Source organism: Anabrus simplex, chromosome 3, assembly GCF_040414725.1.
Source record: "Anabrus simplex isolate iqAnaSimp1 chromosome 3, ASM4041472v1, whole genome shotgun sequence".
Taxonomy (NCBI): Eukaryota; Metazoa; Arthropoda; class Insecta; order Orthoptera; family Tettigoniidae; genus Anabrus; species Anabrus simplex.
Window position 1 is genome coordinate 7011587 of NC_090267.1, and position 23073 is coordinate 7034659.

Below are 23073 nucleotides of genomic sequence, written 5' to 3' on the forward strand. Positions count from 1 at the left end.
CAGTGGACAACCAGCAGCTGCTTGAGCAAGCCTAAACACACATGTTTACGAGTTACACCTGCTCTTCACTCCACTCATTATGTAGTTGGTTCAGTGGACAACCAGCAGCTGCTTGAGCAAGCCTAAACACACATGTTTACGAGTTACACCTGCTCTTCACTCCACTCATTATGTAGTTGGTTCAGTGGACAACCAGCAGCTGCTTGAGCAAGCCTAAACACACATGTTTACGAGTTACACCTGCTCTTCACTCCACTCATTATGTAGTTGGTTCAGTGGACAACCAGCAGCTGCTTGAGCAAGCCTAAAGACACATGTTTACGAGTTACACCTGCTCTTCACTCCACTCATTATGTAGTTGGTTCAGTGGACAACCAGCAGCTGCTTGAGCAAGCCTAAACACACATGTTTACGAGTTACACCTGCTCTTCACTCCACTCATTATGTAGTTGGTTCAGTGGACAACCAGCAGCTGCTTGAGCAAGCCTAAACACACATGTTTACGAGTTACACCTGCTCTTCACCCCGCTCATAAAGTAGTTGGTTCAGTGGACAACCAGCAGCTGCTTGAGCAAGCCTAAACACACATGTTTACGAGTTACAGGTGCTCTTCACTCCACTCATAAAGTAGTTGGTTCAGTGGACAACCAGCAGCTGCTTGAGCAAGCCTAAACACACATGTTTACGAGTTACACCTGCTCTTCACTCCACTCATAAAGTAGTTGGTTCAGTGGACAACCAGCAGCTGCTTGAGCAAGCCTAAACACACATGTTTACGAGTTACACCTGCTCTTCACTCCACTCATAAAGTAGTTGGTTCAGTGGACAACCAGCAGCTGCTTGAGCAAGCCTAAACACACATGTTTACGAGTTACACCTGCTCTCCACCCCGCTCATTATGTAGTTGGTTCAGTGGACAACCAGCAGCTGCTTGAGCAACCCTAAACACACATGTTTACGAGTTACACCTGCTCTTCACCCCGCTCATAAAGTAGTTGGTTCAGTGGACAACCAGCAGCTGCTTGAGCAAGCCTAAACACACATGTTTACGAGTTACACCTGCTCTTCACCCCACCCATCAAGTAGTTGGTTCAGTGGACAACCAGCAGCTGCTTGAGCAAGCCTAAACACACATGTTTACGAGTTACACCTGCTCTTCACCCCGCTCATAAAGTAGTTGGTTCAGTGGACAACCAGCAGCTGCTTGAGCAAGCCTAAACACACATGTTTACGAGTTACACCTGCTCTCCACCCCGCTCATTATGTAGTTGGTTCAGTGGACAACCAGCAGCTGCTTGAGCAAGCCTAAACACACATGTTTACGAGTTACACCTGCTCTTCACTCCACTCATTATGTAGTTGGTTCAGTGGACAACCAGCAGCTGCTTGAGCAAGCCTAAACACACATGTTTACGAGTTACACCTGCTCTTCACTCCACTCATTATGTAGTTGGTTCAGTGGACAACCAGCAGCTGCTTGAGCAAGCCTAAACACACATGTTTACGAGTTACACCTGCTCTTCACCCCACCCATCAAGTAGTTGGTTCAGTGGACAACCAGCAGCTGCTTGAGCAACCCTAAACACACATGTTTACGAGTTACACCTGCTCTTCACCCCGCTCATAAAGTAGTTGGTTCAGTGGACAACCAGCAGCTGCTTGAGCAAGCCTAAACACACATGTTTACGAGTTACACCTGCTCTTCACCCCACCCATCAAGTAGTTGGTTCAGTGGACAACCAGCAGCTGCTTGAGCAAGCCTAGGCACACATGTTTACGAGTTACACCTGCTCTTCACTCCACTCATTATGTAGTTGGTTCAGTGGACAACCAGCAGCTGCTTGAGCAAGCCTAAACACACATGTTTACGAGTTACACCTGCTCTTCACTCCACTCATTATGTAGTTGGTTCAGTGGACAACCAGCAGCTGCTTGAGCAAGCCTAAAAACACATGTTTCCGATATACACCTGCTCTCCACCCCGCTCATTATGTAGTTGGTTGAGTGGACAACCAGCAGCTGCTTGAGCAAGCCTAAACACACATGTTTACGAGTTACACCTGCTCTTCACTCCACTCATTATGTAGTTGGTTCAGTGGACAACCAGCAGCTGCTTGAGCAAGCCTAAACACACATGTTTACGAGTTACACCTGCTCTCCACCCCGCTCATAAAGTAGTTGGTTCAGTGCACAACGAGCAGCTGCTTGAGCAAGCCTAAACACACATGTTTACGAGTTACACCTGCTCTTCACTCCACTCATTATGTAGTTGGTTCAGTGGACAACCAGCAGCTGCTTGAGCAAGCCTAAACACACATGTTTACGAGTTACACCTGCTCTCCACCCCGCTCATTATGTAGTTGGTTCAGTGGACAACCAGCAGCTGCTTGAGCAAGCCTAAACACACATGTTTACGAGTTACACCTGCTCTTCACTCCACTCATTATGTAGTTGGTTCAGTGGACAACCAGCAGCTGCTTGAGCAAGCCTAAACACACATGTTTACGAGTTACACCTGCTCTTCACCCCGCTCATAAAGTAGTTGGTTCAGTGGACAACCAGCAGCTGCTTGAGCAAGCCTAAACACACATGTTTCCGATATACACCTGCTCTCCACCCCGCTCATTATGTAGTTGGTTCAGTGGACAACCAGCAGCTGCTTGAGCAAGCCTAAACACACATGTTTACGAGTTACACCTGCTCTTCACCCCGCTCATAAAGTAGTTGGTTCAGTGGACAACCAGCAGCTGCTTGAGCAAGCCTAAACACACATGTTTCCGATATACACCTGCTCTCCACCCCGCTCATTATGTAGTTGGTTCAGTGGACAACCAGCAGCTGCTTGAGCAAGCCTAAACACACATGTTTACGAGTTACACCTGCTCTTCACTCCACTCATAAAGTAGTTGGTTCAGTGGACAACCAGCAGCTGCTTGAGCAAGCCTAAACACACATGTTTACGAGTTACACCTGCTCTTCACTCCACTCATTATGTAGTTGGTTCAGTGGACAACCAGCAGCTGCTTGAGCAAGCCTAAACACACATGTTTACGAGTTACACCTGCTCTTCGTGCCACCCATCAAGTAGTTGGTTCAGTGGACAACCAGCAGCTGCTTGAGCAAGCCTAAACACACATGTTTACGAGTTACACCTGCTCTTCACTCCACTCATTATGTAGTTGGTTCAGTGGACTACCAGCAGCTGCTTGAGCTAGCCTAAACACACATGTTTACGAGTTACACCTGCTCTTCACTCCACTCATTATGTAGTTGGTTCAGTGGACTACCAGCAGCTGCTTGAGCAAGCCTAAACACACATGTTGACGAGTTACACCTGCTCTTCACCCCGCTCATAAAGTAGTTGGTTCAGTGGACTACCAGCAGTTGCTTGAGCAACCCTAAACACACATGTTTACGAGTTACACCTGCTCTTCACCCCACCCATCAAGTAGTTGGTTCAGTGGACAACCAGCAGCTGCTTGAGCAAGCCTAAACACACATGTTTACGAGTTACACCTGCTCTTCACTCCACTCATAAAGTAGTTGGTTCAGTGGACAACCAGCAGCTGCTTGAGCAAGCCTAAACACACATGTTTACGAGTTACACCTGCTCTTCACCCCGCTCATAAAGTAGTTGGTTCAGTGGACAACCAGCAGCTGCTTGAGCAAGCCTAAACACACATGTTTACGAGTTACACCTGCTCTTCACCCCACCCATCAAGTAGTTGGTTCAGTGGACAACCAGCAGCTGCTTGAGCAAGCCTAAACACACATGTTTACGAGTTACACCTGCTCTTCACTCCACTCATTATGTAGTTGGTTCAGTGGACAACCAGCAGCTGCTTGAGCAAGCCTAAACACACATGTTTACGAGTTACACCTGCTCTTCGTGCCACCCATCAAGTAGTTGGTTCAGTGGACAACCAGCAGCTGCTTGAGCAAGCCTAAACACACATGTTTACGAGTTACACCTGCTCTTCACCCCGCTCAAGTAGTTGGTTCAGTGGACAACCAGCAGCTGCTTGAGCAAGTCTAAACACACATGTTTACGAGTTACACCTGCTCTTCACTCCACTCATTATGTAGTTGGTTCAGTGGACAACCAGCAGCTGCTTGAGCAAGCCTAAACACACATGTTTACGAGTTACACCTGCTCTTCACTCCACTCATTATGTAGTTGGTTCAGTGGACTACCAGCAGCTGCTTGAGCAAGCCTAAACACACATGTTTACGAGTTACACCTGCTCTTCACTCCACTCATTATGTAGTTGGTTCAGTGCACAACGAGCAGCTGCTTGAGCAACCCTAAACACACATGTTTACGAGTTACACCTGCTCTTCACTCCACTCATTATGTAGTTGGTTCAGTGGACAACCAGCAGCTGCTTGAGCAAGCCTAAACACACATCTTTACGAGTTACACCTGCTCTTCACTCCACTCATAAAGTAGTTGGTTCAGTGGACAACCAGCAGCTGCTTGAGCAAGCCTAAACACACATGTTTACGAGTTACACCTGCTCTTCAATCCACTCATAAAGTAGTTGGTTCAGTGGACAACCAGCAGCTGCTTGAGCAAGCCTAAACACACATGTTTACGAGTTACACCTGCTCTTCACTCCACTCATTATGTAGTTGGTTCAGTGTACTACCAGCAGTTGCTTGAGCAAGCCTAAACACACATGTTTACGAGTTACACCTGCTCTTCACCCCGCTCATAAAGTAGTTGGTTCAGTGGACAACCAGCAGCTGCTTGAGCAAGCCTAAACACTCATGTTTACGAGTTACACCTGCTCTTCACTCCACTCATTATGTAGTTGGTTCAGTGGACAACCAGCAGCTGCTTGAGCAAGCCTAAACACACATGTTTACGAGTTACACCTGCTCTTCACCCCGCTCATTATGTAGTTGGTTCAGTGGACAACCAGCAGCTGCTTGAGCAAGCCTAAACACACATGTTTACGAGTTACACCTGCTCTTCACTCCACTCATTATGTAGTTGGTTCAGTGGACAACCAGCAGCTGCTTGAGCAAGCCTAAACACACATGTTTACGAGTTACACCTGCTCTTCACTCCACTCATTATGTAGTTGGTTCAGTGGACAACCAGCAGCTGCTTGAGCAAGCCTAAAGACACATGTTTACGAGTTACACCTGCTCTTCACTCCACTCATTATGTAGTTGGTTCAGTGGACAACCAGCAGCTGCTTGAGCAAGCCTAAACACACATGTTTACGAGTTACACCTGCTCTTCACTCCACTCATTATGTAGTTGGTTCAGTGGACAACCAGCAGCTGCTTGAGCAAGCCTAAACACACATGTTTACGAGTTACAGGTGCTCTTCACCCCGCTCATAAAGTAGTTGGTTCAGTGGACAACCAGCAGCTGCTTGAGCAAGCCTAAACACACATCTTTACGAGTTACACCTGCTCTTCACTCCACTCATAAAGTAGTTGGTTCAGTGGACAACCAGCAGCTGCTTGAGCAAGCCTAAACACACATGTTTACGAGTTACACCTGCTCTCCACCCCGCTCATTATGTAGTTGGTTCAGTGGACAACCAGCAGCTGCTTGAGCAACCCTAAACACACATGTTTACGAGTTACACCTGCTCTTCACCCCGCTCATAAAGTAGTTGGTTCAGTGGACAACCAGCAGCTGCTTGAGCAAGCCTAAACACACATGTTTACGAGTTACACCTGCTCTTCACCCCACCCATCAAGTAGTTGGTTCGGTGGACAACCAGCAGCTGCTTGAGCAACCCTAAACACACATGTTTACGGGTTACACCTGCTCTTCACCCCGCTCATAAAGCAGTTGGTTCAGTGCACAACGAGCAGCTGCTTGAGCAACCCTAAACACACATGTTTACGAGTTACACCTGCTCTTCACTCCACTCATTATGTAGTTGGTTCAGTGGACAACCAGCAGCTGCTTGAGCAAGCCTAAACACACATGTTTACGAGTTACACCTGCTCTTCACTCCACTCATAAAGTAGTTGGTTCAGTGGACAACCAGCAGCTGCTTGAGCAAGCCTAAACACACATGTTTACGAGTTACACCTGCTCTCCACCCCGCTCATTATGTAGTTGGTTCAGTGGACAACCAGCAGCTGCTTGAGCAAGCCTAAACACACATGTTTACGAGTTACACCTGCTCTTCACCCCACCCATCAAGTAGTTGGTTCAGTGGACAACCAGCAGCTGCTTGAGCAAGCCTAAACACACATGTTTACGAGTTACACCTGCTCTTCACTCCACTCATAAAGTAGTTGGTTCAGTGGACAACCAGCAGCTGCTTGAGCAAGCCTAAACACACATGTTTACGAGTTACACCTGCTCTTCACTCCACTCATTATGTAGTTGGTTCAGTGGACAACCAGCAGCTGCTTGAGCAAGCCTAAATACACATGTTTACGAGTTACACCTGCTCTTCACTCCACTCATTATGTAGTTGGTTCAGTAGACAACCAGCAGCTGCTTGAGCAAGCCTAAACACACATGTTTACGAGTTACACCTGCTCTTCACTCCACTCATAAAGTAGTTGGTTCAGTGGACAACCAGCAGCTGCTTGAGCAAGCCTAAACACACATGTTTACGAGTTACACCTGCTCTTCACCCCGCTCATAAAGTACTTGGTTCAGTGGACTACCAGCAGCTGCTTGAGCAAGCCTAAACACACATGTTTACGAGTTACACCTGCTCTTCACTCCACTCATAAAGTAGTTGGTTCAGTGGACAACCAGCAGCTGCTTGAGCAAGCCTAAACACACATGTTTACGAGTTACACCTGCTCTTCACTCCACTCATTATGTAGTTGGTTCAGTGGACAACCAGCAGCTGCTTGAGCAAGCCTAAACACACATGTTTACGAGTTACACCTGCTCTTCACTCCACTCATTATGTAGTTGGTTCAGTGGACAACCAGCAGCTGCTTGAGCAAGCCTAAACACACATGTTTACGAGTTACACCTGCTCTTCACTCCACTCATAAAGTAGTTGGTTCAGTGGACAACCAGCAGCTGCTTGAGCAAGCCTAAACACACATGTTTACGAGTTACACCTGCTCTTCACCCCGCTCATAAAGTAGTTGGTTCAGTGGACTACCAGCAGCTGCTTGAGCAACCCTAAACACACATGTTTACGAGTTACACCTGCTCTTCACTCCACTCATTATGTAGTTGGTTCAGTGGACAACCAGCAGCTGCTTGAGCAAGCCTAAACACACATGTTTACGAGTTACACCTGCTCTTCACTCCACTCATAAAGTAGTTGGTTCAGTGGACAACCAGCAGCTGCTTGAGCAAGCCTAAACACACATGTTTACGAGTTACACCTGCTCTTCACCCCGCTCATAAAGTAGTTGGTTCAGTGGACTACCAGCAGCTGCTTGAGCAACCCTAAACACACATGTTTACGAGTTACACCTGCTCTTCACCCCACCCATCAAGTAGTTGGTTCAGTGGACAACCAGCAGCTGCTTGAGCAAGCCTAAACACACATGTTTACGAGTTACACCTGCTCTTCACCCCACCCATAAAGTAGTTGCTATCTCCGCCAACCCATACGATGAGCAATTATATACTCACCACCACACGAATACTTACCTCTTGGACACGGTCGGAGCAAGCTGGAAAATGCCTGGAGCTGAACTCCTGCCTCTTAAATTCCGGGAAGAAGTAATAGAGGCATAACCCCCAATTAAAGGATCCAAGGAAAGGATTTATTGACATTAAAATATAATAGAATGAGTTAATGAACAAAGGCTGGGGTTACAAATAACTTACATATCCTGTCCAAGGAATTCCATGTGCGTAATAAATTTTCTTCCAATTCAGAAAACTTTCTCTCTCACAAACACTACCAGAGTTGAAATGGAAGCGTTGCGATGAGTGAGAATTACATCAATAAAAAAAACTAATCTGTTCTGGGAACAGTAAGTCAAAATAAGAAGCATCCCTTTTCGCGCTGTGAATAGATGGACTCGCGCGAAAGAACACAAATAACTCAGAAAGTTGCGTAATGTTAGGCCTCAAAAGCCACGCCCATTCAAAAGACGCGGGCCACTACAACAATAGCTCCATAGAGAATCGCATTCCCAGCTATCAGCAAAGCCCCGGCCAAAGAAAAACAAAACAAATCTAGGAAGACGATAGGTCGCCATAGTTACCGAGATCTTTCAATATCTCAAACAATGAAACATGTTAATTGAAAAAAATTAAAAATAATAAGTAGTACGGCATACCAACCCGAAAACAAATATAATGAAGAAAATAAGGAAGGCACAAAGATAATATTAGCGAGATGCGTAAACCAACACAAATCTCATCCATCAATGCGCACAGACTCACACGCTCACACATCCTAGAGACCAATATGAGCAAATCCAAAAAGCATAGGGGTCGTGCTAAGATACGAGAACACGCGCATCGCATGACAAATAAAACCAGAGGCTTGTGAGCTTTATCAAGATACACATATCACAACGTCGGATGGCCGCGCAGCAACCCAGGCTCATCCCAAATATAATCGTGATCCACACATATAATGCACGCTACATTCCATACTCATATCACCCCCTCTTTTGGTGAACATGAGATGCGTATCATTAGCGTCAAAACATATCAATACCGTACAAGCTCAGGCAGTCATAGACTCGAGGGTCTCAAATGAAGGTCACAGGTACACAGCTCGGTGTCACTCTCCGCTCTCGTGTATTGTAAAGATACACGCGGAACAAGCAATATGTAAATTAAAACACGAGGTCTGCAGCGACCAAAAAGATAGGGGGCTGCAGAATAGAATCTCAGAACACAAGATCACAATAACTATGACAAATGCAAAAGGAAACTCTGTAGAATGAAATCTGCAGATTGTGTAATAATCAACATTAACACAATGCAGGGATTTGCGTGGGGCGGTTAGAAAATCCACATAAAGTACCATTTAAAATTAAGCATATACATGCCGCCGTTAAACGTATCCATCTTTTCACCAGCAGTCATTGCTCTTGACTCTCTAGCTGAGAGTAAAAGATAACGAAATTGAAAGAGGGAAATGCTTCGTCGATATTGATGGTCAAAGAGCGCCATGTCGGGAACATAAACAGCGATCGATGAGTCATTGACATATTACGTGAAGGTGATGATAGACACAAGGGAACCTTGCTTGTGCGCAAAGTGGGCAGAACATGCGCTAGGCAGTGCGAGTTCAAATGTTTAATAATATCTAATATCAATCGGAATACACATACAAGAGAGGAAGAAAACTAATTTGGTACATACCATGGACCTATGTAGCATATCCGAGAAGTCGTTTGAGGTTCATATGCTAGAGAATATCAATTTTTGTATACTGCAGGTATCGAAAATAAGACAATATTTCCCTGAGCTATGCCTTTTGAGATTATAAAAAACAGGTAATACCTTATCGTACAGAAAATTTCATTACAAGCCCTTAGGTGGCACCTCAAACCGAATGTAATGACTCTCCAGGAATTTAAGGGTATCCGCTTGTCTTTCTTCGCCCTCCGGTGTTTAAGGTGCAGCCTCCCACTAGGAAGAGTTGTCACTGATCGTTTACAGTTTCGTTAGTTTATACAGAATCTTTCCCTATTTTTGGATGCCATTAATGGTAAACATAGTGAACTGTTGAAATGACATCTCTCCGGTCAGTTGGAACATGAATCATCACTCTGTAATGTGCACTGGTGTGAAATAAAATCCCAAGACCGAGAGGAGTATTTCATTCGTCTAAAGTTTCCAAGTCACAGATATGTGTGGCATAACCATTGTAATCACCACGATTTTGAATGCAGATGTGCACACACACACACACGTACAATATGTAATTTTGTGGGACGGAGTTCCACTTGCCCATTCAAATTAGCGACGGTTAATGATGATATTCGATGGAAGCAGATTTGTCGTCGCATAATGTCCGACACATGCTCAATGGGCGAAAGGTCTGGTGATCTTGCAGGTAAAGGCAACGCGTCGAAACTCATTAGAGCATTGTCACCCAGACAGTAGTGGTAAGATGGCAAGCATTATTCTGTTGGAAAACATCACCTTGAATACTGCGAATGAATATCAACACAACTGGTTCAATAACCAATCTGACGTACAAGTTCGCTGTTACGTTTTTTTGGGATAAAGACGAGTGTTCCTGCTGTCAAAGGAAATCGCTTCCCAGATCATAACTCGTAGAGTAGGTCCAGTGTGTCGACGTCGCTTTCAAGTGCTCACCTGGCCTCTTCCTTACCAACCCACTGCCATCACTGGAACAAGGACAGAAACGGCTTTCGTCTGAGAACGCAATGTGTCTCCCCTGCGCCCTCCGGTGAGCTCTAGCTTGATGCACTGAAGTCACATATAGCAGTGATTTGAATTTAGTAGCATGAACGCTATAGGATGTCTGGCTTCGTGCTGCGCCTCAAGTAATCGATTTGTTTCAGTTCGGTGTGTCAATCTGGTACCAACTGAAGCGCTAAAGGCTACTGAAGATGCAGTCCGATCCACCAAAGCTGAGTGGCAAGAATGGCAGTCTTCCCCATCCACAATGCCCCTTTTCTTGAGATAGTGCCAAATGCTCTGTGGATACGTCTCTACAACATCATTCTCACGGCCTCGTTCACACTCAGTAAGCTGCCTTCCTCGCCTCCTCACAACGTAAACACCAGACGAAGTGTTCGGCGCATATTTAAAGGAAACGTGCTTTACATGGTCATCATCACTCCATGTCGACTAGCATGTAAACTTAAATAGACGTCCCTTTTCAATGTGCAAACGCCTGCCGAATTTCGTTTATCTAGCACAATGCCTTCGTGGTGCTGGAATTTCATTTTCCGCCAGTGTAGGAAGATGTGGATAAACCATCACTGCAAATGCTGCAAGCGACCTCCATCCTCCTACGGGCCCAGCTATCCCCGTCACTTCATGTTACTAGTAGTTCGCTGTAACATTTCTTTGTCTATTCCATTGATTTCACACATGTTATTAGTTTTCAGACCTTAATGATCTTTGTCGATTTCGATACACTTAATTTTGTAGATAACACTGCAGGTAATAATCCATTTTGTTTATTCCTGTGATATTATCGGCCACAAATTCTGAGAGATTACTTATTCCTCAAGGAACCTGCTGGGGGTGCGCAGCTGTGAGCTCGAATCCGGGAGACAGTAGGTTCGAACCCCGCTGTCGGCAGGCCTGAAGATGGTTTTCCTTGGTTTCCCATTTTCACACGACGCAAATGCTGGGGTTGTACCTTAATTAAAGCAACGGCCGCTTCCAATTCCTCCCATCGTCGCCATAAGACCTATCTGTGTCGGTGCGACGTAAGGCATATAGCAAAAAAGAGAACATGCTGATCCAAGTGAGAGACTAAGTCGTCACTAGTATCTTATATTTGCATCTGTCTGTGGTCATCGTATCTTAGAAGAAGAATGGGCTCACTGTTGGTACAGGTAATGCCCATCTCCTGTGGATACAGGGGCCTTTCATGAATACCGAGCGGGTTATGACTGGCCCTAATTTGGGTATTTGGAGAATTCACGCAACCGAGAAGACGGGACGGGAGCTCATCTCTGAACAACGTGATGCTCGGTAGCCGTACAGTAAAATACAAGGATCATGTGCAGTAACGTACTCAGTTTTCCTTACCCGCTTCCTGCAACTCGTGAATGGCTGTCATTTAGTATGGCTGCATTTATTTTATCTTGGCCGCGCTTTGACACACGGTTCCAGAGACAAGTGACGTATGTGTTGGGAAAAAGAATAAATTATTGCCTAAATTCCACGTGCTAATTTCCCTCTCTAGGGATATCTCCTTCACTTGTTGTATGAATGTCGTTGCCTTTTGGCATTACCATCTTAGTAACTAAAGCAAAGCCTGCAAAATACGAAGTGTCGTTGGGTCAGCACGACGAATCCTTTAGGCCGTTATTCTTGGCTTTCTAGTCTGCGACCACTATATCGCCGTCAGATAGGCTGAGTGGACCTCACAACAGTCCTTAGATCCTGGCCTGGCTGAGAATTGATCCCGGGCCCTTCGGTAAGAGACAGGCATGCTACCCCTGCACTGTGTGGCCAGCTGTCCCGTCTTAAAAATTTGGCTAAATGTTCTGACTTGTGGAGAGTTGGTGCCGGTATTGACTTACTCAAAACGTCAGTTTATACAATGATTTAACAAGTCTGTCATGTCCATCCCGCTGACTTTCTGGATAATTGTCGAGTGTTTAGTTACGTCATGTAAGTGTAATTTATTTTCTGTATTTTTAAATCCAGGATCCTGTTATTATTATTATTGTTACGGAGTTTTCCGTGGTAGGTAGAGGTGAAAGAAGGTGCGGGTGTGAATAGGTCTCCAGCTACGAAAGCAAAATTAATTTAAAATTTAACAAGGTTATATTTTCTTTTCAAAACAAAGAAATAACAAGCATGGCAGGTACAAAGTAGCAAATCAAAAGGGTAGTTACAATATTTACAGGGATTGGGCTTCGCGCCCTGATTTTACACTGCTTGGGCAATCAGCTCAGTTTTACCCCAAACACGAGTTTTAACAGAGGGGCAGAAAACCCCATTCATACCTAGGAGCCCTTGCTCCAAATTACACAGAAAAGCCTCCACGAGGCATACAACACTCAATTTTCAAAAGAGCCACACGCTCTCAAAATTTAAGCCTCTCCCAGGCCACACCAAACTCCACCTTCAAGTTGTCCTAATTGGACATAGACACAGGGGTACAATACCCAACCTACTGAGGTCTATTAAATGAAAAGGGGCAATTACATGACCTCTAAAATAACAATTTGAGAGGAGGCGAACTGCACTCCTAATACACTTTGTTTTTAAAAACCTAATCTGGCTCTAGGCCACTAGTGCAAGGGCTAATCCCATACTACCGAGGTGACTTTAGAAAAGAGCAATTTGTTTTACATTAACGAAGAATAGGTTGAGAAAATAAGTTCACCTCAAGACAATGTGAGTGGGAGCTCGAGAGGGTTAGCACTCTCTATCCTAATATGCAACTTAAAAGAGAATAGATGAAAAGATCGTTACATTTTAGGAAAAGGTTACATGGTGGAACGCTTCGCACCCGCCCCGAGAGTTAAACTGCTGAGCTAGCAAAGAAAGAATTTATTAATCGGCCATTACCTTATTGTTGACCGCTGCCGAAGAAAGAGGCGCTTCCCGCCTCCTGCTATGTACTTAATACACTGAAAGATGGAACAGAAGTGGCTCGGAGACCCTAAAATCAGCAGTTTAAATACTCTCGCAGAAGGTTCTAGGCGTTAGGGGAATGAAAACACCCTCCCACGAGGATTTTATTGGTAGATCAATAAACCCCCTACACTATACTAAGAAGAAACACATAATTGGTGGAAAATTAATTCAAGAAATTCGGGATAGGCTAGATTTAAAACAAGGGGAAAGAAGGGGTAAATATTGCCAACTTAACCAATGACTGAAAGAAATTTAGCAAAGAACAAACATTTGAAATAAAAATTTCTCCAACAAAATAGTTCTTTGACTCCGCACTAGGTTGCACTATTGTTGATCTTCAGTAGTGTCCTCTAGAAGAGAAAGTTCACACTTCTTACTTCAAGCGAAACAAAACCACATCAAAAATGACACAGTTCAAAAACTCAAAATTTTCCACGTGGTGACATCTTCTGAGAAAGTAGAGAATTAATAGCGTAGATAAAGTTCAGACTTCCTCCAGCAGAGGAGTTTCAACAGGCGCACATTTTAAATTAGCGGAGTGGAGGTGTACCGCCCGGTACAATTATTATTATTATTATGATTATTATTATTATTATTGATATTTTAAATGCTATTAATATTATTTATGTTATATGTATTTGTAATTGTACGTTATGTAGAAATATACTCTTCTATAGCTTAAATGAAAGAGAGAGCCTTGAGCCCAATCTTCGCCAATGATAAATGCTTGAACTATCTATATGTCTATCTGTATATATATCTATCTCTATTTATATCCATTTTCCACAGGTTGTCGCCAAATACTTAAACACAAGTGCCTTTTTAAATTTATTACTTAGTTCGTCAACGAGTGGCTCAGGCGGCAGCGCGCCGGCCTCTCCCCGCTGGGTTCAGTGATTGAAATCCTGGTCACTCCATGTGAGATTTGTGCTGGACAAAGCGGAGGCTAGACAGGTTTTTCTCTGGGAACTCCGGTTTTCCCTCTCATATTTCATTCCAGCAACACTCTCCAGTATAATTTCATTTCATCTGTCATTCATTAATCATTGCCCTAGAGGAGTGCGACGGGCTTCGGCAGCTGGCACAATTCCTATCGTCCCCGCTAGATGGGGTCTTCATTCATTTCATTCCTGACCCGGGTCGAATGAGTGGAAACTGGCTGTTGATTTTCATTTCATCAAAGAATTGAGTATTGTGCGTCATGCATCACATAGGAAGGAAACGCATTTAAAGCTTGATATGTGGTGCTCTGAGCACATGGCCACACGTCACGTACCTATCGGCTTGCGTTCGAACCCCGCTGTTGGAAACCCTTAAGATGATTTTCCATTGTTTCCCATTTTTATGCCAGACAAATGCTGGGGCTGTACTGTAATTAAGGGCAATGTCGCTTCCTTCCTTGTCCTTTCCTATTCCATCATCGCCGTCCGATCTATCTGTGTCGGTGACTTAAAGCAGATTGTAAAAATTATGCTATCTGCTGCAATGAAATCTAAATGCAGTGTACCGAATCGATAGCCGTAGCATTTCAAAATTCAGAGTAAAAATGATTAAAATAGTCACATCCAATGAAAGTAATATTTCTGAGTCCCGTATATCACAAGTATTTTTTTGTGTACTGAGTAAATATATTTTATCAATCTGATTATTTGCTTGGTAAATTTTAATTAAGAACTCAAATGAGTAAAGATGACTGGAATAAATTACCCATTCACACTAGTGTCTGGAGCTTCGTCCAATGCCTAGGAGATTGCTCTTACGTGTGGGGCATTATGGCCTGATTCTGTTCAGTCTGCTTGCCTTTCTCAAACAATCTGTCTATAGTTATATAGCCTACAGTTAGGTAGATTCATTCATGTTCATTCACATCCCGTGAATTGGTCTTTTCCGTAGAACCCAATTTTCTTCCATGGTCCCATTAGATTCCATATTATTTCTACAATATCCTTGCGTTCGTGGTGCTTTCCCAGGATGATCATGCTTCAGAGCCATAGAGTATGTAGCATTGAAGATCCTTATCATAGGGTAATATGTAGGGATTTTTTAACGGCTTTTCAGAGGGTAGAATGTGCCTGGATTCTGTCCTATACTTCAGGATCTGATTCGTTGCGATTAGTTAACCAAGATTTGGTGTTCTCAAATTGCTTTAAGGGCTACAAATTTATTGTGTCCTTAGAAAATCTGACAATCTCTGTTTGGTATGAACCCAAGTCCTTGTGATCCTCCATTTCGAACCCCAGTGTAGATCCTCGTGTGTTACCTAGAAATCCACAGTATTATTTTCCCTCTTTTATTTTCTGCAAAATCTTCTTGACTTCCTTCAAATCATTAAAACAGAACTCCATGCATTTCGGTGACACTGGAGTTGCCTGAACGTTTAGGACTTCACTGCAATCTGACGGTTAAATTTTCATTCTTTTTTCTCATGCCTTGTCCTGAAAAAGGAGCTGATATCTGCTCATCTTAGACAATGATTGATAAGAACACATAATACTATTCGTTCATATTCACAATAACAGATGATCCACGAAGGAACACTGAATTTTGTTCATGAGTAACAGGTAAAACCTTTTCGCCGGGCGAGTTGTCCGTGCGGTTAGAGGCACGCAGCTGTGATCTTGTATCCGGGACATAGTGGCTTCGAGCCCCAATGACGGCAGCCCTGAAAATGGTTTTCTGTGGTTTCCCATTTTCACACTAGGCATCTTAAATATTCATATGCACGTTGATCTACACATAGAACGCTCATTCCTTGCCATGTTTTGGCTAAAAAGACACGAGGTGTCATCCTTGCTTATTTAACACAGAACACAGGCAAAAGTTTGCAGGCAGTCAGTGAAAGCAGTAAAACCACACTTCTTATGTACTGGCCACATTCCAAAACACTAGTTGGTGATTCCAGTACTTGTTTGATACAGATTTTGAACTGATTGCGGGCTACGAGTCGTTTCCTTACCTCATATGGAGGATGAATACTTCTTCTGGTGCTACTTTTTAGTTCCCAACAGGAAGGAATCTGTGTCAGTCTCCTCTCTGAATGATATGGGATGGTCTAGAAAACAGACTCTGCAATACAAGCATTTCGCTGTTGTATATAATAACACGTACAGTAGTAAGAATTATAGTTACCCGCATTGTACTCCCAATTTCCGGGTGTTTGTGATATTAAGATCTGCTCTGTTTGATGCCATACCTACACTTCCAGCTTCACGGTGATCAATCTGGGCGTTTGCAAACTGTGTGTACAGGGATGTCGCTTTTTGTTTCCAGAGGTTTCAATCGTCCATAATCTACAACTCGTGAATTGACTTGAAAGGTTAATAAAAAAAGTAATGTTACACCTAGAGAGTTTAAAATTTATTTATTTGAAGGTGGATCCCGCCTCTTTTGTGGTGCTCACATCAACCAGACCTGTAGCTTAGATCCTTTCCAACAGGACAAAGATGGCCTAGACCACCATAGCTCAGTTGGTAGAGCAACCGACGCAAAATCGGGAGGTTGTGGGTTCGGATCCCACTGGTGTCTGGTTGGCAATTTTTGTTCCGTACTTAACATCTCTTCAACACGTACTAAATGTACGTAACACGACCTAATAGGTTGAAACACGCTTTCGATTACAATGTAGTCGTGAAAATTCAATATTCATTGACTTGGCCCTCAACGGGCAACTTAAACGCACTCTACAGTGTGAAGGTAGTAGTACCATACCTGTAGCTTAGATCCTTTCCAACAGAACAAAGATGGCCTAGGCCACCATAGCTCAATTGGTAGAGCAACCGACGCGAAATCGGGAGGTTGTGGGTTCGGATCCCACTGGTGTCTGGTTGGCCATTTTTGTTCTGTACTTAACATCTCTTCAACACGTACTAAATGTACGTAACACGACCTAATAGGTTGGAAGTCGCTTTCGATTGTATGTTGAATACTTTTCTCGGTTTCAGAATCATGCAATTATCACAAATTTACCTAAATTTTAAACATATGAAAGGATTTCTAACGATAGTACATACCTCGCTCAGTGTTATCCAATTCAAATAACGGCAATTTACTTAAAATAACGGTCAAATGTTGTTTTACTTTTCTTAGAAGTTTGTACTTGCAAAACTCTTAGATGACGGCTGACCATGCCGCGGTGAATGAGACAGGTGAAGCACAAAATGATCACTCAGAATCTCAACATCATCTAGTAGTCACCGTTTCCTAATATTCGCTTGTTTGTAGCTACGGACTTTTGTCTGCAGTTTTACATCATATACCCCTTTGTGCGTCGTCTAAATTGGCTTCTGTTGCCCCTACCCTCCATGGCTTGGACCATTATTCTCCCTGTTAACCTATCCTCTTCCATTTGTCGCATATGACCGCTCCTCCGCAACCCATTTAAACATAGTTTCATCTGTGAAGTTTATACATAACTCAACCTGTCTCTCTTCATTTAATTGCCCTCCTACCATTGCGTCTGCACCTTGGCATTTTTCGTTATTTTATTTCTGTATTATTCCTAACGCAAATGGGGTATGATAGGGCCACCCAGCTTTCCCTCTTATACAACAAAATCGGTGTGAAAAAATCAATGTAAATACATTATTGTCCGTCTCTTGAAGGAGAAGGGAATTATCATCTACGGAGGTATACATGGAAGCCCGTATACTGGCAGAATCGTAGGGGTGATATTGCAGATAAGCCTGCCTTTCCTCGTGGCTATAACGTGTATCCAATGATCGAGTTTTACACATTTAGTTGCCAGCCTGAGGTTGTTGATGCTGCCACAATTTGCATCTACGGGCCACTGTGAGCTTTCTCGAGGAAGGCACCATTCTGACCCAGAGACAGTAATTGGCTGAATGGGTCATCCCTGAATTTGTAACAAATTTTGTAATCGATGTGGACTTACAACATTTTTCATGAAGACACATGTCGTAATTGTGTTGAAATGCTCTATTTGTATATTAATGAACATGTTTTACTGGTCATAACATATTGAATTGATATCAAAGACTTTGTGAAGAATAATATTCCTCCATAGATGATATTTTGTCCAGTAAGTTAATATCCTTATGTACCTCTTCAACATAAAAAACTACAAATACTCCCGGAAGATTTATAATGTTCAAATGCCCAACTTATTAATTCTTACAGCCTTAATTTATTATCATATCAAATGTATGGCTTTCCTTGAGAAGAATAATTTTTAAAATTGTATTTAATACAAAACCTGTATTTTAGTATTCATTAATTTATATTCTACACAAAGTTTTGGGGAATTACATACACAGGCTCTATGACACTTAACAGTTAAAGAATATCATGCTATTAATGCCGCGGAATAAACAGAGTTAAATAATGGGCATACTTTTACCATGTTGAACGTTCAGTTGTCTCCTGCTAATTATTATGAAATGATTTGGTTGGAAGGTTGTCTGTTATTGCTAAATTGGTATCACAAATAGAATTGGTCTGTAAGTTGGGAGCAAATGGGCAAATTCGTAACTCCTATAACATACATAACAATACTTGATTGTTCTGATAAAGTACCAGTATATTTGCATTGATATGTAGAGTATTATATAGACATATATATATAGATCTTCCTCCGAAACGGTTGTTTCTTTTGTATTCAGTGAGGAGAATGTCGACACCGGAGAAAGGGCGTACCGCTGTACAACGTGCAGTATGATGTTCTCTCAAGAATCAAATCTAAAAGAACACATGCTCTCACACTCCGTGGCAAAACCTGACCTGTCTAATCACTATAATTCTATGGCTTTTGGGCAAGAAGCACTCAAAGAACACTTTGTTGTGTATTCCGTTCAGAGATCTTTCCGGTGTAAGAAATGCAATTGTTTTTTTCCGAGCCATGATAGTCTGCAAAGTCACATGTTAACACATGAAGTAGAAAGACCATTCCCTTGTGTTGAATGCAAAAAAAAATTTACCCAGCGTATCCATCTCCAAAACCACATGCTAACTCACTCAGGGAAAAGAAATTTTGATTGTAAGAAGTGTGGTAGATTGTTCTCAATGAAAAACAATCTCAAACGCCACCTACTAACACATACTGGTGATAGACCGTATCGTTGCGATGAATGTGGTCGAACGTTTACTCAATCCAGCGGGCTTCAAAATCACAAACGAACTCACTCTGGAGAGAAACCATATCAATGTGATGCATGCAGTAAATCATTCTCCCAAAATTGCCATTTACTGACTCACCGTTTAACTCACACGGCAGAAAGGCCGTATCAATGTGAAGTGTGCAATCGGACGTACATTCAATCCAGCCAACTACGAAGCCACATGCGTACTCATTCTGGGCTTAGACCCTTCCAATGTCCAGAATGTAATCGTACGTTTATTCATCGGTGCAATTTTCGTTCCCATCTTTTAACTCACTCTGACGAGAAGAACTTTGTTTGTCGAGAATGTAATAAGAAGTTTAGTCAACCAAATGGACTCCGCGGACACATGGTAATTCACTCTGCTGACAGAGCTTATGAGTGCGATGTGTGTGGTTCTAAGTTTGCTCGTCGCGGTGATCTTCGTTGTCACATCGTTAGACACTCTGAAAAGAGATTGTACAGGTGTGATATGTGTGAATCTAAGTTTGTTCGTCGAAGCGGTCTCAAGTCCCACAAGTTAACTCACTCCCAAGGGCTACTATGTTGAAACGTACGCAATGCTGCTTCTCTGATAGAGAACCTAACCCGCGTCTTAACTAATTCAGTATGGGTTCTTCTGTTGTTTTATGCAGTAGTACATTCAAAGTACTCATGTTATCTCATTATTCAATCGTCATTACAATGGGGGATAGTACTCAAGAGGATTTCTTATGGAATATTATACGTGTTATTCATAAACACAGGGAGAAGTTATAGACGATTTTAGATTGAATTATGACGTTCAAAATACGATTCTGAAATATTTTGGCTCGAATTTGACCTTATGACACGTTATTAAAGTACGTGCCATTAGAATTGCTCAAAACATAGAGCTCCATCATAATAGTTATCCCGGTCACGACCGAGACATCGGTAAGTGCAGACGTGTGAGTGAGCTGAGGAGTGCAAGATGGGAGTAACATTACAGCAGTACAGGTTAAGAATTGGAAGATGGCATGGTGCAAGGCGGTGTTGGAAGAAAAGTGGAGCAGAGGAAGGGAGAAAAATAAGTGGTTATAAATGATTGTTGGAGATTATGTTGTGTGCGACGGTTATTGCAACGTTGCTGGTGGTAGGAGGTATAGAAAAGAACCCGGTTCCAAATTAGGGACCGTTCGGCTGGGAGGAACTTGAAGAGATCAAGAGAGTGGTGAATGAAGCGAGTAAATGAGAAGAAATAAAGGAAATGATGCAGGAACACCAGGCAACCCAAATGAAGGAGATGCTAGGGGCTTTACGTCGCACCGACACATATAGGTCTCATGGTGATGAAGGAGATGAAGGACTTACAAATTTTTATAAAAGAAGAAATCTGAGGGGTAAATGACAAGTTAGCGGAGATAGAAGATGAGGTCGGCAGTTTGAAAAAGAAGGTGGTGGTACCGGAAGGGGCGTTGACAGCAACAAAGAGGGAAGCAAGGCTAGCGAGGAAGGAATCAGCAAGAAAAAATGTGTTTGTGTATGGTGTACCAGAGGAAGGAACAGAATCTAAAGTGGAGTTAGTATTGAAAGTGGTGGACATAGTTTAGAATAAAATGAAAATAAACGTTGAAGTGGATATAGATGATATTCATAGAGTAGGAAGGAACACGGGACATAGGCCAGTGAAGTTTAGGTTAATTTCAACCCTGATGGCAGATAGAATTCTGAGGAATGCTGGAAATTTGAAAGGATCGAACATTTATTTGAAGGCTGAGATAGAGAAAGAAGACAGGATGCCGCTGGATATCCTTAAGCGTCACATGTGGCGTGCTAAATCGCAGGGATTGCGAGCCAAGATAGTGAGGAGGTGTCTGGTCCCGATCGTGCTCACAGGAGGAACTGCTCAGGATAGAAAAATGTGAGGAGGAAATGAGTTGCAGAAATCGAGAGCAGGGAGATATCAGTGGGGAGAAGGAAGGGAATAGACGGGACTGCGGTGTCGGCGGTCAGGTGGTGAAGATTGCAGAGACCTTGGAGAGTCAGAACATCCCAGGAATGAGTGGATCATCAAATAAGACACTAGACCGAAGTGAAGTGAGTACAGGTAGTGAAGAGGTGATGGGAGGGAAAAGGAGTCAGGGTAGTAACTCGACTTCCCCGAATAAGACAAATGCAAATAGAAACTTGGAGAGAAATCAGGCGTTGAATAAGGGTAGAGCGTTAAGTTTAAAAGATCTATGGGGAGGTAAGAAAGGCTTTGGCACGGAAAAGGGGAAGCGTGGTGGGGAGAATAAAGTGTGAGAAGGGGAGAGGGATGGGAGGAACCACAAGGAAGAATAACCAGCAGTAAGGGGGAAAGTGGTGGAAAGCAGAATTATAGATAGGGAGGGGGAGGAAATAGATAACTAGAGATGGTGATAGGGACGCTGAATATTGAAGGGTTGATGGGCAAGTTAGGGAATAGGGAAATTGTGGATTTAGGGAAAGATTTTGAGATAATTGCTCTAGTGGAGACGTGGTTAGGGAATGCGGTTGAAATTACATGGGACGGTTATAGGGTAGTCAACATGTTAAGGAAAAAATTAGGAAAGAGGGGCCGAAACACAGGAGGCATAGTAGTTCTAATAAGAAATGAGGTAGCTGAATAGGTGGAGATGTTACAGAGTAGGGTAGAGAGGCTAGTGTGGCTGAGAGTAAAAATGTGAATGAGGGCAGAGGAATCAATTTGTCTGGCCCTGCTTTGTAACCATCCGACTGATTCACTTTATGCAAATAAACATTTTTTGACGTGTTGATGGAAGAAATAAACATAATTAAAGGGCTGTATGTATAAGATGGGATAATTTTATTGCGGGATTGGAATGCGAGAGTGAGCAATAGGGTACCGGTGTACGGAAAGGAAGTAAAAGTAGGTGGGTGCTGCAAAGGAGTAAGGATAATAGTGTAAATAGTTACGGAGAAAGGTTATTGGAGTCATGTGCTATAGAACTGTTATTTATTTTGAATGAGTGGATGAAGGGTGATAGTCTGGGAGATTTGACGTATATTACAACAAATGGAGGGAGTGTAGTGGATATAGGTATTCGCTCAGAGATAGCGTTAAGGAGAATAATAAGTTTTGAGGTGTTATAATGTGGGTTAACGGAACACATGCCTATCAAAATAACATTGATAACTTTGGTTGCTGGTGTGAAGGGAAAGGAGGAAAGTAGGGAGAGATATAGAAATGGAGGATGGAAGTATGTACGGGATGATAATGCGAAAGAGAAATTGAGACGGGATTTGAAAGAGGAGGCAGATATATTAAGGGTAGGAATCGAAAGGGCGGCAGAAGGGAATGATATGGACAGCGTGCTAAAGTTAATAGAACTCCCTGTAGGGAGGGTGGGGAAGAAAGTGAGAAGGGTAGATGAAAAAAGAACAAAATTAATGAATGGTTTGATGAAGACTGCAAGAGAAAACGTGAGGTTGTAATGAGAGCCCTAACGGAGTTTAGGAAGGCGGGGAGCAAGAAAACAGGAAGGAATACTGTAAATTGAAAAGGGAATATCGGGAGATATTGAATGAGAAGTAAAGAGGGTGGAAGTAGGCGGAAGCTGAAAAAATAAATATTGTAGAGAGAAGAAATTTGAGAGGATATGGGAATCACTAAACACAATTAGAAGAACGAAACCGGTGGGGAAGGGGAATAAAATAGGAGAAAACGAGTGGCTTAGGCATTTGAAATGGCTTTTAGAAGGGGAGGGAAAATTGTTTAATGAAATAGACAACTCA

General features: G+C 43.2%; 1 non-coding gene across 1 annotated transcript; it reads left to right on the forward strand.

The window, feature by feature from the left end:
- Nucleotides 1-16673: 16673 nt before the first annotated feature.
- Nucleotides 16674-16747, forward strand: TRNAL-CAA (transfer RNA leucine (anticodon CAA)). Its single transcript has one exon. It is a non-coding gene; the product is annotated as a tRNA-Leu (tRNA).
- The last annotated feature ends 6326 nt before the right edge of the window (nucleotides 16748-23073 follow it).